This window comes from Bidens hawaiensis, unplaced genomic scaffold (assembly GCF_021521415.1).
Source record: "Bidens hawaiensis isolate Kalapana, Puna unplaced genomic scaffold, B.hawaiensis_p1.1 tig00003644_1, whole genome shotgun sequence".
In the NCBI taxonomy this organism is placed as follows: Eukaryota; Viridiplantae; Streptophyta; class Magnoliopsida; order Asterales; family Asteraceae; genus Bidens; species Bidens hawaiensis.
Genome location: NW_027491207.1, coordinates 306768 through 323273, shown reverse-complemented (window position 1 = coordinate 323273; position 16506 = coordinate 306768). Strand labels below are relative to the sequence as shown.

Sequence of the window (16506 nt, the reverse complement as noted above, 5' to 3'; positions counted from 1 at the left end):
CGTAAATAAGCTCGAGCCAAGCTCATTAAGTTTTATTTATTTTTATATTTTTGATTTTATACATACTGATATACCAAAGATAAAAAAATTATATTTTTTTAGTATTGCAAAATTTATAAACCCGACCCGAACAACCCGAAACCCGAATAAATAACCCGAAGAACACCCCTAATTAACACCATCATTCAAACAGAAAGCGCAATAAAATTCAATCAGCCTATGGTTGTCAATTACTAGGTTTAATGAATAGAAATTGAAATTCATCAATAGACGAATTCGTTTATAATTTCGTGTAATTTAAGAATGCTTACCGCTCTGGATTTCATCAAGCTTTGGAGTAGAATTGATTGAAACCGTTAAGGAACCTCGTCAAATGAACAATTCTCTCGGCCATGATCGAAGAATTAGATTTGGAAGTAGAATACCCTGGTCGCAAGGTTTTTTTAGGTTTAGGAAGAGATTATTATTGATGGAGAAGAATGCCTATGAAGGAAACTGAACAGCTGATGAAGAGGAATAAGGGAAATTAGGAATTTAATTAGATTTGGATCAAAACTACGTAATTTTGATGGTGTTGTATCTAAGTTACATATATAATAGCCTTATATTCACTTTTCCCATAATAATAATAATAACCTTGACCTGAACCTATTATTAACCTTGACCTGAACCGCGGAACCAACCACAAAAATAAATTGCCAGGCTCATAAATCGCCGATCTCTACTACCGTCGGGTACATCTTCACCGGCGCTTCATTAATTGAAATCATCTCAAGATCCTTCCTGTAATTTACTATTATCCCTGAGGTAACCAATCCGTGCTAGCGAGCTTTCATTATATTGAACACTGGTGTTCATTTCAATATTATGTTCTATTTATCGTTTGACTGAAAGCGCACCAGGTGCTCGACGTTATGCCCGTGAGTGATTTGACAAAATACCTTTCTAGTATGGATGCTAGAAATTAGGCTGCCAAAATTGCATTTAAACACGTCTAACCATCCTCATTATGCGTAACCGAATGCATAACCTAGGCTGTGCGCGTAACTGAAATGCGTGAACAGGTGCCAAAAACCAGAAGCAAAGCTGAATTGGCCCCACTAGAAACCCGTTCCGACCATGTTCATGCTACTATATTCCTACAAAAGAATTTGATCCGTGACTGCATTAAAAGTAAAAGTTGTATTGGTATACAGTTCAACAAAGGTAACTGTTATGAAATTTTAGTGTCTTCAAACCAGAGAAACCTGATCTTAGTGTCTTCAGCGTAGTTTCACGCTCTCATCATTCTACATTCAAGTATAGAAGATTGTTCTCTGTAGCTCCAGCTCAGGATGATGTCAGCAATAGTACCATAGGTGTTGCTGATATCAGCAAATTTGAAAGTGGAAAACCTGTTGAGTTTAGCAAAGTAGATGCAAACTTGCTTCCAACTGTACTCCTCATTGGTCGCCCAAATGTTGGCAAATCTGCATTGTTTAACCGGTTAGCTACTCTAATATATGTGTCATAAAGTTTATACTTGTTTATGTATTCACATTTGACTGTTATGAACATGATATTTTAGTTTAATAAGAAGAAGAGAGGCACTTGTGTACAACACTCCTAATGATCATGTGACTCGTGATATACGCGAAGGGATTGCCAAATTGGGTGATTTACGGTTTAAGGTTTTGGATTCAGCCGGCTTAGAGGCCGAGGCTTCATCTGGTTCGGTTCTTGGTAGGACTGCAGAAATTACAACAAATATTTTGAGAATGTGTAATTTTGCTCTCTTTCTTGTTGATGCAAGGTTAGTTTATTTTCATTAGGTTTTTAAGCTGCTTTATGTTCACATGCACTAGTTTTTGGCATACGAACAAAATAAAACTATGTGAAGTTGCTAAATGTTTTGAATCCCTTTTGTTTTATCTTCATGTGAGACTAAGGCTTTTTAGATTGACCGCATTTCATGCTAATTGCTATTATGAGTCTAAACGCGTTAACAGGGTCGTGTTCACGGGTTGGCGGGTGGGTCCAACCCAACACAAGCCCTAAAATTTGACACGGCCCAAACCCAAAAATCATGTCAGACACGTGAACTTGAACATTTCATGCATATTGACCCGAATGTTTTTTTTTTGTTTTTATTGTTTTCACATATTAACATTTTTTATTAATTTGAAAAAAAAAATACAAAATCTATTACATATAAAATTGTTTATTATAAAATCTTATGTCAATTTTCGTTTTAGTTTTAGATTTTGGCATAAGATACCCAACAAATTTAAATTATTACATAAAACACATTAAAAAACTGGGTTACATGGGCCAACCCGCTAGGTTGACCGGAACATGATTCGTTTAGCTAAACAGGCTTGAAAGTTCGATCTGAAACTGACCCAAAGCTGTTTATACCAAACCCGAACCTGTGAGTTTCATGTCATATTTTCGTGTCTGCCAGAAATTCACACCCCTATTTACTATTTGCTAAGCATGTCTAGTGTTTTGATTTACCTTTGACGTTTCGACTTTAGATGTTGTAGCGAGCACCACTTTCAAGTGATGCACGTGCTTACATGTTTATAGTTTGATTTTAATTTTTTTGGTTTTCGGCTCAACCCGACCCAGTGTGTACCAAAATTTTCATGTTTTTACTAGCTAGTAGACATCTCTATTTTTTTCCTTCTATTCTGTATGATCTTTCTTCAATATAAAATAAAAAAGGACATGGGTACATTGACAGGTGTGTACGACATGTATATAAATCACACAGAAATTAAGTGGAAAAACTTTTATGGTTCAGTCAAGCAAAGTAACAGCTCATAAGAGGAAATCTCAGTTAATGTATTTTAGTAAAGACAAAAGGAATAACAACTTTATCTTAACATTGTTATAACCGAGAAATCTACATGTTTTAAAAGTTCCCTTCAGTTATTGTGTGTAAATTGACGCTGCATGCAAAGTAATAATTTGTTGATCATGCATGTAAAGGATGATGACCAAAAGAGGAAACACAAAGGGTTGAAGGGTTTGGGTCGAAATTCACCTAAAATGAATTCTAATCATACAATCTTTTACATTGCTTTATGCAAAATATTAGTCTAGTGTTGTAATAACTAGTAATAATTTGTTTGTGTGAGATAGAGATGGGTTGCAACCCGTAGATTTGGATGTTGGAAAGTGGCTAAGAAAACATGCTCCGGGACTCAAGATTATTATGGTAATGAATAAAGCTAAATCACTTGATGACGGTTTCGGGTCGGTTATTTTGGCTGCTAGTGAGGCCCGTACATTAGGGTTTGGTGATCCCGTTGCTGTCTCTGCTGAAACTGGTTTCGGGATGAATGATTTGTATGATGTTCTTAGCCCATTGCTTGATCAACATATGCTAGTTCATACTGTAGATGGTAAGATGATTTTTCTTTTTTATCCTTAACTTAGATAAATAACATTTAGGTCCCTTAACTTTGGAATGTTTCACTTCTACACATTTTTTGCTGATAATTTTTAGGTGTGTAAACAAACCGAACAAACACAAACGGAGCATGTTCATGTTCGTTTGTTTTACTCTAAACGAACAGACGTAAAAACACAACAATTAAATATGATTTTCTTGTTTCTGCTTGTTTGTTTAAAAAATGAACCGGTTCGTGTTCGTTTATGTTCGTGCATTTAACTCTAACCGAACAAATAATTAAACACGAACAATTAAATGAATATCTTTTTTTGTTTGCGTCGTTTGTTAAGAAAATGAACGTCCTTGTGTTCGTTTATGTTTGTTCGTTTAACTCCCATCGAACAAAAGATAGAACACGAACAGTTAAATGAACATGGTTTTTTTTGTTTGTGTTCGTTTGTTAAGAAATGTCTATTCGTTTAACTCTAACCAAACAAACAATTGAACAGGAACACTTAAATGAAAATGTTTTTTTCTATTCATGTTCGTTTGTTAAGAAAATGCACGTGTTCGTGTCTGTTTATGTTTGTTTGGCTCTAACCAAACAAACACGAACGAAAGAATAAACATGGTTTTTCTATTCGTGTTCGTTCGTTAAGAAAATGAACATGTTTGTGTTTGCTTTTGTTTATGCTCATGATCGAACAAGAACAATTAAATGAATATTTGTTTAGATTCGTTTGTTAAGAAAATGAACGTGGTCGTGTTCGTTTATGTCCGTTTGTTTAACTCTAAACGAATAAACGATCGAGCACAAACATTTAAATGAGCATGGTTTTTTTCGTTCATTAAGAAAATTAACGTGTTCATTTTCATTTATGTTCACAATATAAATGAATGGTTCACGAACTGACGAACATAAACAAAAGATTACTACTGAACATAGATAAACAAACATAAGTGAGATAAAATTAATTAAAAGTAAATGTGAATAATGTGTTAGACCTAAAAGGTTAATAAAACTATACAAAATTGTAATGGGCCTATAAACTTTAATTAATATTTTTACAAACATAAACGAACGAACTTTCTAGATCACTTGGTTGAGGCAGATGCCTCTTAGAGGGGAGGTCTCAAGTTCAACCTGGGCAAGGGAGTAGTTTAGAATTATTGGTGTAAATTATAGTAGGGGCAACATTGTTAAAAAAAATACAGAATAAACGAAGGTTCACGAACATAAAGGAACGAATGAGACATGTGTTCATGTTCGTTCGTTTAAATAAATGAATAAAAGTTCCGTTCATCTTCGTGTGTTTATTAATTAAACAAACATAAAAGAAATTCCCACCTAAACAGCTCACGTACAGTTCACTGTAATTAAACAAACATAAAAGAAATTCCCACCTAAACAGCTCACGTACAGTTCACTGAACATGTGGTTCGTTTACAAGCCTAATAGTTTTTACTTATTTTAATTATTTGTTGCTATTTTGCATCTTCGAAGCTGCCGATGAAACTAATGAAGAATGTGAGTCTTGTGTGGAAGAAGAGTCAAAGCTACCACTCCAGCTAGCATTTGTGGGCCGACCCAATGTAGGAAAGTCAACCTTGTTGAATGCGATTATGCAGGAAGATCGTGTTTTGGTGGGCCCAGAGGCGGGCTTAACAAGAGATTCGGTTTGAGTTGAGTTCGAATTTAATGGAAGAACGATATACATGGTAATTCAAATTTCTAAATTTTAAAAGTTACCATCATATTATCTTAATCTTAGATTACTTTTGCTTTATTCTATTCTTTGGTTATATAAAGGCAAATACTAAAAACCAACGTACTTTATGTTTCCGCTCATAAGCGTCTCTTTTAAGAATATTCTACACATAAAAACCAGCATACTTTTAGTTTTCACTCATAAAAGTCTCTAATATTTTGCACATAAAAATCAACATGCATTCTGTGTTTTCTTTATCACCTTATCATGCTAAATTTGAAAAACAAGTGTCTTTTAATTATAATTGGATGTAATCATGAAAAAAAAAGTTAATAAAAGTTAACAATTTTGTCCAAGTTTAATATGTAGAGGGACTTTAATGTGTAAAAATTTGTTAAGGGACTTTTAAGTGAAAAAAAACACCATAAATTATGTTGGTTTTTTATAGCATTTGCTCTTTATATAATCGAAAATTTTGTTGATTTTTAGGTGGACACAGCAGGTTGGATGCAAAGAACAAAGTCAGAAAAAGGTGCATCATCTTTGAGCATTGTACAATCTAGAAAAAACCTGATGAGGGCTCACCTTGTTGCTTAGTCCTTGATGGTCACGAGGTTGGTCAAAACGTGCTATTTGTCTACTTTCTATGGATAAGACATTAACTATATGAAAGTGCTGATATCTCTAATGCGTTGGTATGGTATTGGAGTGAAAACTAGGTTTCAAAAACTAGAAAAAGTTTGAAACATGATGAGGTTGTGATAGCAACGCGAGCAATAGAAGAAGGACGAGGCTTGGTTGTGATTGTGAATAAAATGGATCTTTTAGAAGAAAAGTTATATGATCGGGTTGTTAAAGCTGTTCCTGAAGAAATTCAAATGATCATTCCTCAGGTTTGTTTGTAGTGCATGTCATCTTTGTTTCATGGTGTAAACTAGGTTAACAAACATGCATTATTGTTGACAGGTGACGGGGATACCGGTTGTGTTTGTTTCAGCACTAGAAGGGAAAGGTAGAATATATGTAATGCAGAACGACGTTGAGACATACCAAAAGTGGTGTTTGAGATTATCAACTGCTCGCCTTAACCGTTGGCTACGCAAAGCTAGTTACTGTTCGCACATATTATTGTTATTATTTTAATTTTTTTCGTTTTTTGTCCGGTCTACCAATTCCAGTATACTGATATCCTAGCAAATTAGTTAATTACAAAACTATAATAATAGTTGTGGGCAATTTAATATACACCTATACAAACCTGGAAAATATCATATATACGATGCAAAACTAGAAATATTATATATGCCCCTACAAAGTAGTTATAATATCAAATGCACTTGATTCATTATAAACAAATTTAATAGATGAACCATAGTTATCAAATGCGAGAAGCGCTCTAAAGCGTTGAAGGTGTGTCTAGCGCCCCGGTGATAAGCGCAAAAAGAGTGCCTGATTTTTTTTTTTAAATTAAGCGCACATTAAAAAAACAAAATTTTAACTAAAGTATATCTTATTAAGTAAATTGTACTTCTAGCCTAGATCTTTTCTGTTCAATTGTGAGGTTCCAACATCAAACTGAGATTGAGAAGCCATTTGCTGAACGAAATATTAAACTTAGATAAGAAATAAGAAACAGAAAATACAGAAGAAATAAGGAACATAAATAATTAAAACCTTATAAAATAATAATATTTATATAAATCTAGCTTAATTAGAATACATAAAATAAATATAACACAAAAATTACTCCCTAAAGATACATAAAATGAATAAAATTAGCAATTAAAAACATCTAACAAATACATACATTTAAAACCTTTTAAAATAAAGATATTTATATAAATCTATCTTAACTAGAATAAATAAAATAAGTATGATACAGAAACAAGAATTATGGATGATGTTAAGAGTAAATTATGTAAATCTGACTTTTTTTAGGTAATCAGTTATTGATTTACATAAATTTGACTACTTTACAGGGAATCCTTATTTATAATTTATCACAAATTACGTAATAGAACAATCGGGCTATAAATATTTTAAAAAATATTTAGATTTGATTAATAAACCTAGGTTGGGCCCAAGGAGATAGTAACACCAGCAGAGACTAAAAAATAGTAAGTAACTACAGAAATTCATCGTTCGCGTCTCTCGGAGTCTGACAAACCCTAGAAAATCATCGTCGGAGTTAAAGCGCCACTATCTCGCCTCGCCTGAAAAATGCGCCTAGGTGCAAGATTCGGTCAGATAAGCCTTATTTGGCTACTCCAGGAGCAACTGTTCATGGACATTATGGGGAAATCCTTTACGAAGGAGATACATTAGTTACATTTATATATGAAAAATCAAGATCCGGTGATATAACGCAAGGTATACCAAAAGTGGAACAGGTGTTAGAAGTGCGTTTGATTGATTCAATATCGATGAATCTCGAAAAGAGGAGAGGGTTGGAATAAATGTATAACAAGAATTATTTTAATAACTATGAAATGATCATTTGCTTATTTTCGTTTATCAAAATAGTAGCGTTTAAACAAATATAATGGAAAGGGATAGAATGGTCATTAAGTGTAAATTCATTAAAGCTGGAAAAAATTTTAAAGTTTGTAAGGGTACATATGAAATTAATCCATCCAATTATTGTAGCAGTAATGTTAATAATATACTCTTATATATAAGATGATGTATATAAACCCATTTGGCTACTGTTGGCTCATTATGAGTAAAACACCACCAAAATTGATAATCTTTTATATAATTAAAAGGGTCGAAAGAAAGGGTCTGAGTTGACTTGTCAAAACATTGTTTCAGGTAATGAGCAGGCATTCTTGGAAGGATCTGTAGGGGTATGGTACTAAACCCGGTTTTACGACCCTAAATTTATTATGTTTGGCTTATTTTATTATATGGACTAATACAATGTTATTGGGCTGAGGGGGTTTTGTGGAGGTAACCCTAACTGGGCTAGGCCCATTAGGGTACCATGATGGTGGCCATGAGGCTCCCTATATAAGGAGGTCTCCACCTCCTTATTAGGGGTTGGTCATTCTCAATAAGAGCCACCACCATATTTTTGTGTCTGTGAACAAGAGATCCTGGAGATTTTTAGCGGTCACCTCCACACCCCCAAAAAGTCATTGCAGATCCCAACCAGCCGGAGAAGAAGATCAAGACGTGGTTCGTTCATCTTGAAATCCGTGGAAACATCGTCATGGATCAGGTCAGATTCATCTCGTGCTTCGACATTGGCGCCATCCGTGGGACGGCAATGAACCACGCTTCGCTTCTCGTCTCGGCCCTCCGATCTGTTCATCAATATCTTGGGTCTACGGTTTCTTCTTTCAGATATGTTCTATGGAAATCCAAAAATCCGTAGATCTAAAAAATACTTCCAGATCTGGAAATACACAGGAAGAAATACCACCGAACTTTTGGGGAAAACCCTTAGATCTGTGTTTTTTCTAAGTGAAATATACCAAATCTAGTTATGATTTTTTCAGATCTGGGTTCGTTTGAGCAACAGTCACACTTCATATTCATAGATCTATAAATCCTATTAGATCTGTTGGTTTTACATAAAACCTACCTGATGTGGATATTCAAAATCTCTAGATCGTGCGCGCCACCGCGGATCAAAATCGCTCCCTGTGGATCAACTTCGGATTCCGCATGCGCGCTCCCGGCGATCACTCTACGCCACAGCGGGTCGCATGCGCGCTTCCGGCGATCACTACACGCCATAGCGGGCCGCATGCGCGCTCCCGGCGATCACTCTACGCCACAGCGGGCCGCATGCGCGCTCCCGGCGATCACTCTACGCCACAGCGGGCCGCATGCGCGCTCCCGGCGATCACTCTACGCCACAGCGGGCGATCACTCTACGCCACAGCGGGCCGCATGCGCGCTCCCGGCGATCACTCTACGCCACAGCGGGCGATCACTCTACGCCACAGCGGGCCGCATGCGCGCCCCCGGCGATCACTCTACGCCACAGCGGGCCGCATGCGCGCCCCCGGCGATCACTCTACGCCACAGCGGGCCGCATGCGCGCCCCCGGCGATCACTCTACGCCACAGCGGGCCGCATGCGCGCCCCCGGCGATCACTCTACGCCACAGCGGGCCGCATGCGCGCCCCCGGCGATCACTCTACGCCACAGCGGGTCGCATGCGCGCCCCCGGCGATCACTCTACGCCACAGCGAATTGCATGCGCGCCCCCGGCGATCACTCTACGTCACAGCGGGTCGCATGCGCGCTCCCGGCGATCACTCAACGCCACAGCGGGTCGCATGCGCGCTCCCGGCGATCACTATACGCCACAGCGGATCGCATGCGCGCTCCCGGCGATTACTCTACGCCACAGCTCACGCATATCACATGCTCATGAAGACAGCCAAAACCTATGCTCGTGGCGCATATCACATGCTCACGCATCACGCATGCTCACGCGTATCACGTATGCTCACGCATACCACATATGCTCACGCATCACGTATGCTCACGCATATCACATGCTCACGCATCTCATATGCTCACGCATCACATATGTTATTGGGCTTCACGTACGCTCATGCATATTAGATGCTCACGCATCATGCACGCTCACGCACCACATCTGCGCGTGAGAATAAAGGAGACATTGCGCAGGCCGCGCGTAAGCGACATAACAAATGAACAGTCTAATCCAAATCAGGATAAGAACAACCATGATTGTACTCATATGGCTACGCGCCATACTTAAAGGTTGGGAATCCTCATAATATCCCATATGGCTACGCGCCATACTTAAAAGTTGGGAATCCTCATAATATCCCATATGGCTACGCGCCATACTTAAAGGTTGGGAATCCTCATAATATCCCATATGGCTACGCGCCATACTTAAAGGTTGGGAATCCTCATAATATCCCATATGGCTACGCGCCATACTTAAAGGTTGGGAATCCTCATAATATCCCATATGGCTACGCGCCATACTTAAAGGTTGGGAATCCTCATAATATCCCATATGGCTACGCGCCAAACTTAAAGGTTGGGAATCCTCATAAACCCATAGGCCACGCGCCAAGCTTAAAGGTTGGGCACACCTCATAATTTGGCCGAGGATGGGAACCATGCAATACATCCACTTTTAGTTGACATGTTTTTGCAGGTTCGGCTACGAGCCGCACAAACACCTATGACATCATTATTATTATCTGGCCATTTGTGCCTCCATTATTATTTTGAAAACAGGCCGGGATATTCATCCTGCGCGGAGGAGGCCCTTGTGGGCCAGTCATTATCATCATTTTATAGCTCGTAAGTCGCCTCGCGCGCAAGCTTTTATTATTCTTATAGCTCGTAAGACGCCTCGCGCGCAAGCTTTTATTATTCTTATAGCTCGTAAGACGCCACGCGCGCAGGCTTCATTATTCTCATAGATCCGTAAGTCGCCTCGCGCGCAGGCTTCATTATTTTTACAGCTCGTAAGACGCCTCACGCGCGCAAGCTTTATTATTCATATAGCTCGTAAGACGCCTCGCGCGCAAGCTTTTATTATTCTTATAGCTCGTAAGACGCCTCGCGCGCAAGCTTTTATTATTCTTATAGCTCGTAAGACGCCACGCGCGCAGGCTTCATTATTCTCATAGATCCGTAAGTCGCCTCGCGTGCAGGCTTCATTATTTTTACAGCTCGTAAGTCGCCTCACGCGCGCAAGCTTTATTATTCATATAGCTCGTAAGACGCCTCGCGCGCAAGCTTTTATTATTCTTATAGCTCGTAAGACGCCTCGCGTGCAAGCTTTTATTATTCTTATAGCTCGTAAGACGCCACGCGCGCAGGCTTCATTATTCTCATAGATCCATAAGTCGCCTCGCGCGCAGGCTTCATTATTTTTACAGCTCGTAAGTCGCCTCACGCGCGCAAGCTTTATTATTCTTATAGCTCGTAAGTCGCCTCGCGCGCAAGCTTTTATTATTCTCATAGCTCATAAGTCGCCTCGCGCGCAAGCTTTATTATTCTCATAGCTCGTAAGTCGCCTCGCGCGCAGGCTTTTATTATTCGGCGTGCTATATCTTATTCATGCTAGTGCACCATCATTATCATAAAAACCACAACACGTCACCATCATGAAGAAAACCTCCCAAAACTAAAAGACAATAAAGATAAGGCCGAAGAAAAGGGAAAAAACCGCCTCACGCCCTAACACACCTCATAAAGTCCAGCGCTCCACCTAAACGCTTGCGCGCCCAGGAGCAACGCTGGACTTGGGGGGGCTTGTAGGGGTATGGTACTAAACCCGGTTTTACGACCCTAAATTTATTATGTTTGGCTTATTTTATTATATGGACTAATACAATGTTATTGGGCTGAGGGGGTTTTGTGGAGGTAACCCTAACTAGGCTAGGCCCATTAGGGTACCATGATGGTGGCCATGAGGCTCCCTATATAAGGAGGTCTCCACCTCCTTATTAGGGGTTGGTCATTCTCAATAAGAGCCACCACCATATTTTTGTGTCTGTGAACAAGAGATCCTGGAGATTTCTTAGCGGTCACCTCCACACCCCCAAAAAGTCATTGCAGATCCCAACCAGCCGGAGAAGAAGATCAAGACGTGGTTCGTTCATCTTGAAATCCGTGGAAACATCGTCATGGATCAGGTCAGATTCATCTCGTGCTTCGACAGGATCTATCAGCACAACCGAAAGTGAAGTATTTTAATCAAGTGAAAGCCCGACCGCCCACTTTTGTTGCCTTTGTTAGTGGAAAGACGAGACTTTCAGACACAGACTTGAGGTTCTTAACAAGATCTTTGAAGGAGGACTTTGATATGGGTGGGATCCCTGTTCGTATATTGCAACGAGCAGTTGTGAGAAATAGAAGTGGTAGTAGTAGTAGTAGTAGTAGTAATAGTAGTAGCAGTAGCAAGACCAAAAAACATAGTGGGAAAGTTGCTGCGGGAGAGGCATCTGATAAGAGGATACTCGCAGTAGACACGACTTAAAAGACGCTGTTATGAGTTTTCGATACAATAGAAATGAATGTCAAAGATAGGTGGTGCATGTGATTTTGCCATCGATTTAATGTTTGCTTTACGGTTCACGGCCGTTTAACATTTGTCTTTTCTTTATTATTATTACTAGGATAGTGGCCCGTGTTACACACGGGGGGAAAAAATTTCAAACGTATATATATATATATATATATATATATATATATATATATATATATATATATATGGGAAAAGTGAATATAAGGCTGTTATATATGTAAGTTAAATACAAAACCATCAAAACTACGTAGTTTTGATCCAAATCTAATTAAATCCCTAATTTCCCTTATTCCTCTTCATCAGCCGTTCAGTTTCCTTCATAGGCATTCTTCTCCATCAATAATAATCCCTTTCTAAACCTAAAAAAACCTTGCGACCTGGGTATTCTACTTCCAAATCTAATTCTTTGATCATGGCCTAGAGAATTGTTCATTTGACGAGGTTCCTTTACGGTTTCAATCAATTCTACTCCAAAGCTTGATGAAATCCAGAACGGTAAGCATTCTTAAATTACACGAAATTATAAACGAATTCGTCTATTGATGAATTCCAATTTCTATTCATTAAACTTAATAATTGACAACCATAGGCTAATTGAATTTTATTATGCTTTCTGTTTGAATGATGGTGTTAATTAGGTGTGTTCTTCGGGTTATTTATTCGGGTTTCGGGTTGTTCGGGTCGGGTTTATAAATTTTGCAATACTAAAAAAATATAATTTTTTTATCTTTGGTATATCAGTATGTATAAAATCAAAAATATAAAAATAAATAAAACTTAATGAGTTTGGCTCGAGCTTATTTACGATCCGAGCTCAAGCTTGCTTAATAAACGTGCAGAGCCCCACATAGGCTAAGCGGCTCGTTTAACTTTGAGTTCAGGCCCGAGCCCAATCTGTCTTGGCTCAATTTAGATTGTTTACAGCTCTTAACTGTTGTGCATATATATATATATATATTTTTATTTTGCAGATTGGGTATGAAATTCGTTCATGAACAAATGATTGAGTTATGGAAGAAGCATTTTGAGGTGAAGGAAATGGTGGTGTTCTTTTGTGTCGGCTACATGCTTTGCACCAAAGGCAATTTTAACATCCTTGGATTATTGATACAAAACTGTTGGACGAGATTTGTGAATTGTGTGTCTGTTAGATTATAATTTGTTATGTTGTAAAGAAAGTTTACATTCTTTGTACAAGTTATAATCAAATACGAATGCATGTTTCAACCCCTGGTCTTGTACCCGTTTCATTTTAAGTTTTTGTATTTGACCTTATTAATGTTAGTTCATTGTATTGTGACCCGTTTCATTTAAATGTCTATGTTTGACTTGTTTATATGGGCATTTTATTTTAACCCGTTTATTATTACTTCACTATAATGTGATCTGCTTCATTTCAACCAGTGGTCATTCCATACAGCAGGTTCTCAACTATTGTTCATTTCATGTTTTTTTAACATACAACATAAACATGCTATACCACACAAATTAAGCTAAAGTTCCTATTTGAACAAAAGATTTAGCTTAATGTATTTTAGTACGAACAAGATTAATCAATTTTACAACTTAAGCAATAGCACCCCAGGTTTTAACTTGCAGCAGCTGCTCTTCCACCAACCAATACCATTCCTCATTCTTTGACTTTGACTTTTTTTTTTACCATCTAACTTAGTATTTTAACATAGTCATGGAAATTTACTAACCTGCTTACATTTATATATAAATATATTGCTACACTTTGATCATCCTTATTTAAAACTTCTACATTTTGGCCCGTTTCAGTTTATACATTTTAAAAAAAATCCACCATACTAAAACATTATGAGAAAAACCAAAATCTTAGTATCTATCAAATAAAAAAAATCAATAGTGATCAAAAGACCCCAAAACATTACACATATCTTTAGTTTATATATTTTAAAAAAAAAATCCACCATACTAAAACATTATGAGAAAAACCAAAATTTTAGTATCTAATCAAATAAAAAAAATCAATACAGTGATCAAAAGACCCCAAAACATTGCATATATCTTCAAGCCCATCCACAAGTCATCCTTCTCTTTCTAGAAAAGCATCTTTCACCTGAAAAAAAAATAAACATGAGAATAATTTTAACAAAAAAATGTTTAATTTTTATTAGTAAATGTAGATCATACCTTCTTTTTTGGACACCCGGTAATGTAATGACCTAGTTCCTTGCAGTAAGAACAAGCTCTCTTTTTTGGTGCTTCTAGGGAAGATTTTAATCTAGTTGCACTTTTAGGACGACCTTTTGTATTAGTATGAACTAGTGGATCACGAATAGAAATTTGAGGCATCATGTTTACTTGTGAACGTCCCACATTAGAATCTTGTGACACACTCTCAGGCTGTTTTGACTTTGTTCGAGTACTTTGCTCTTCTAAAAACTTCAACAACATGTTATTTAGTTTCGTTATCTCAGATAGAGAGTCTCTTGCCTGCTCAACAGATTTTCTAAAATTTGATTGAACACACCATAAAGTTAATGCACTGACCTCATTCCCACTATGTGTGTCTTCGATCCCAATAGTGCAATCAGCCAACTTATATCTAGTATCAAGTGTCCACCTAGGTAAAATATAATGATCAGGGAGAGTTTGAATATTCTTTTTCTTCAATACATATAAGATATGCTTGCATAACATCCCATATGTTTCAAACTTTGAACAAGAACAAGTAACATCTAACTTTTCTGAGAGACGAAACTTAACATTTCTCCGATATATTTTATCAATATTCAATTGTCCAACCTTATAGTCGATTTCTTCTAGACTCTTGTTTATTGTCTCGTGAGTTAAATTGAAGGTAGCTTCGGTCCATTCCTTCATGAATACTTTAAAGAGCTGCTTAGTGTAACGTGAACCTGCCTTTGCTTCTATCGGATTAACAGAAGAAAAGTTTGGCTTGGAATTCATGCACCTGAAGTCTTCATCTTCTTCAGCGGCCCTTCGAGCCTCAACAGCTTTATCATATTGTACTACAAATTCATTCAACATGGTATTTGAATTTACATATCCATCAAAAAAAGAATGAATGCTCTCGTTTCTTCCACTTGATGTCATACCCGTAAAAAAACAATCTTTCAAGAAGGCTTTAGCCCAATATTTACGTTGGTTATACATCTCTGTTATCTAACTGCCACTTTGAAAATTGTATTTACCACATAAATATTTCCAACGAGTTTCAAAATCTTCAATCGTATTACTTTTTTTCCATTGATTGTGTAACTCTTCAAAGTCACTATATTGAACTTTAAGAGACCGAAGATGTTCAGTCTCATGTTTTTTAATATCCCATGAACAATAGCGATGCCGAGTTTTTGGAAAAACTGTTTTGATTGCATTGCAAATAGCTTTATCTTGATCAGTAATTATTGCCGATGAATACCTATCAAACATGCACTTTAAGAAATTTTGAAATAACCATTCAAAAGTATCTTGTTTCTCATTTTCCAATAATGCACCACCAAAAAGTATAGACTGACCATGATGATTCACCCCAACAAATGGGGCAAATGGCATCTTAAATTTGTTGGTCATGTATGTGACATCAAACACAACAACATCCCCAAATTTTATATACGATTCTCTTGATCTCCCATCAGCCTAGAAAATATTTCTTGGAGACCCATCATCAAATAAATCCACAACAAAATAAAGGTTATGATCTTCTAGTAATTTATCTTGGAAATGTTTAATAAGCCCTTAGAACTCCTTACCTTTGTATTGTTTTCGTTGATCGGATAAGACGTCAGAACATTGTTTTGATGTAACATTATTTTCATGTGGACTTTTCATGACATTCATGACCTTCTTGATTTGACAAGGTTTCAACCCGGATTGACCAAGTTCCGCAATTAGAGATTTGCAAGCCAATGACGGTGAAACTTCCCATGAGACCGGTGTTTCAATACTTTGGTCGGAGAAACAGTAAGCTCGTGATTGTGTGAATCATTGAACACATCCACAAACCATTTCCCATCTTTTCTTTTTGAAATCCAAAGGCATGCGTTACATCAGGTCCTTAAATCCCTTCGACGTTTCTTAACGTCTCCTACTGAACTTTTACACTTCAAATTTTTAAAGCCTTCTTTGTTGCATACATACATTCTTCGATAATGCTCATTTGTTGTCTTATTTTTATAAGCCGTATGAATACGTACTCCAAATCCGTGTAAAAACGCATAGTGATTGTAGAAATCATAAGCATCATCAGGAGTATCAAAAACTTTTCCCTTGATGTCGTTAGCTTCTTTCTCAACATCTGAACCGCTATTAATGACCAAAAGGCCTTCTGAATCAATACGATCAACTAGATTTGTTTCAAAAGCTTCAACCGGTGACTGAACTTCTAAATCCAT

The 16506-nt window shown here is 37.4% G+C and overlaps 2 pseudogenes across 1 annotated transcript; one reads left to right on the top strand and one right to left on the bottom strand.

Moving 5' to 3' along the window:
• Positions 1-1052: 1052 nt before the first annotated feature.
• Positions 1053-12076, top strand: LOC143623922 (uncharacterized; annotated as a pseudogene). Its single transcript, XR_013151993.1, has 10 exons — positions 1053-1188; positions 1242-1485; positions 1568-1792; positions 3127-3389; positions 4884-5098; positions 5578-5702; positions 5808-5981; positions 6055-6192; positions 7900-7951; positions 11769-12076. The product of XR_013151993.1 is annotated as an uncharacterized LOC143623922 (transcript).
• Positions 12077-14268: 2192 nt separating this feature from the next.
• On the bottom strand, positions 14269-16506 carry LOC143623910 (protein FAR1-RELATED SEQUENCE 5-like; annotated as a pseudogene).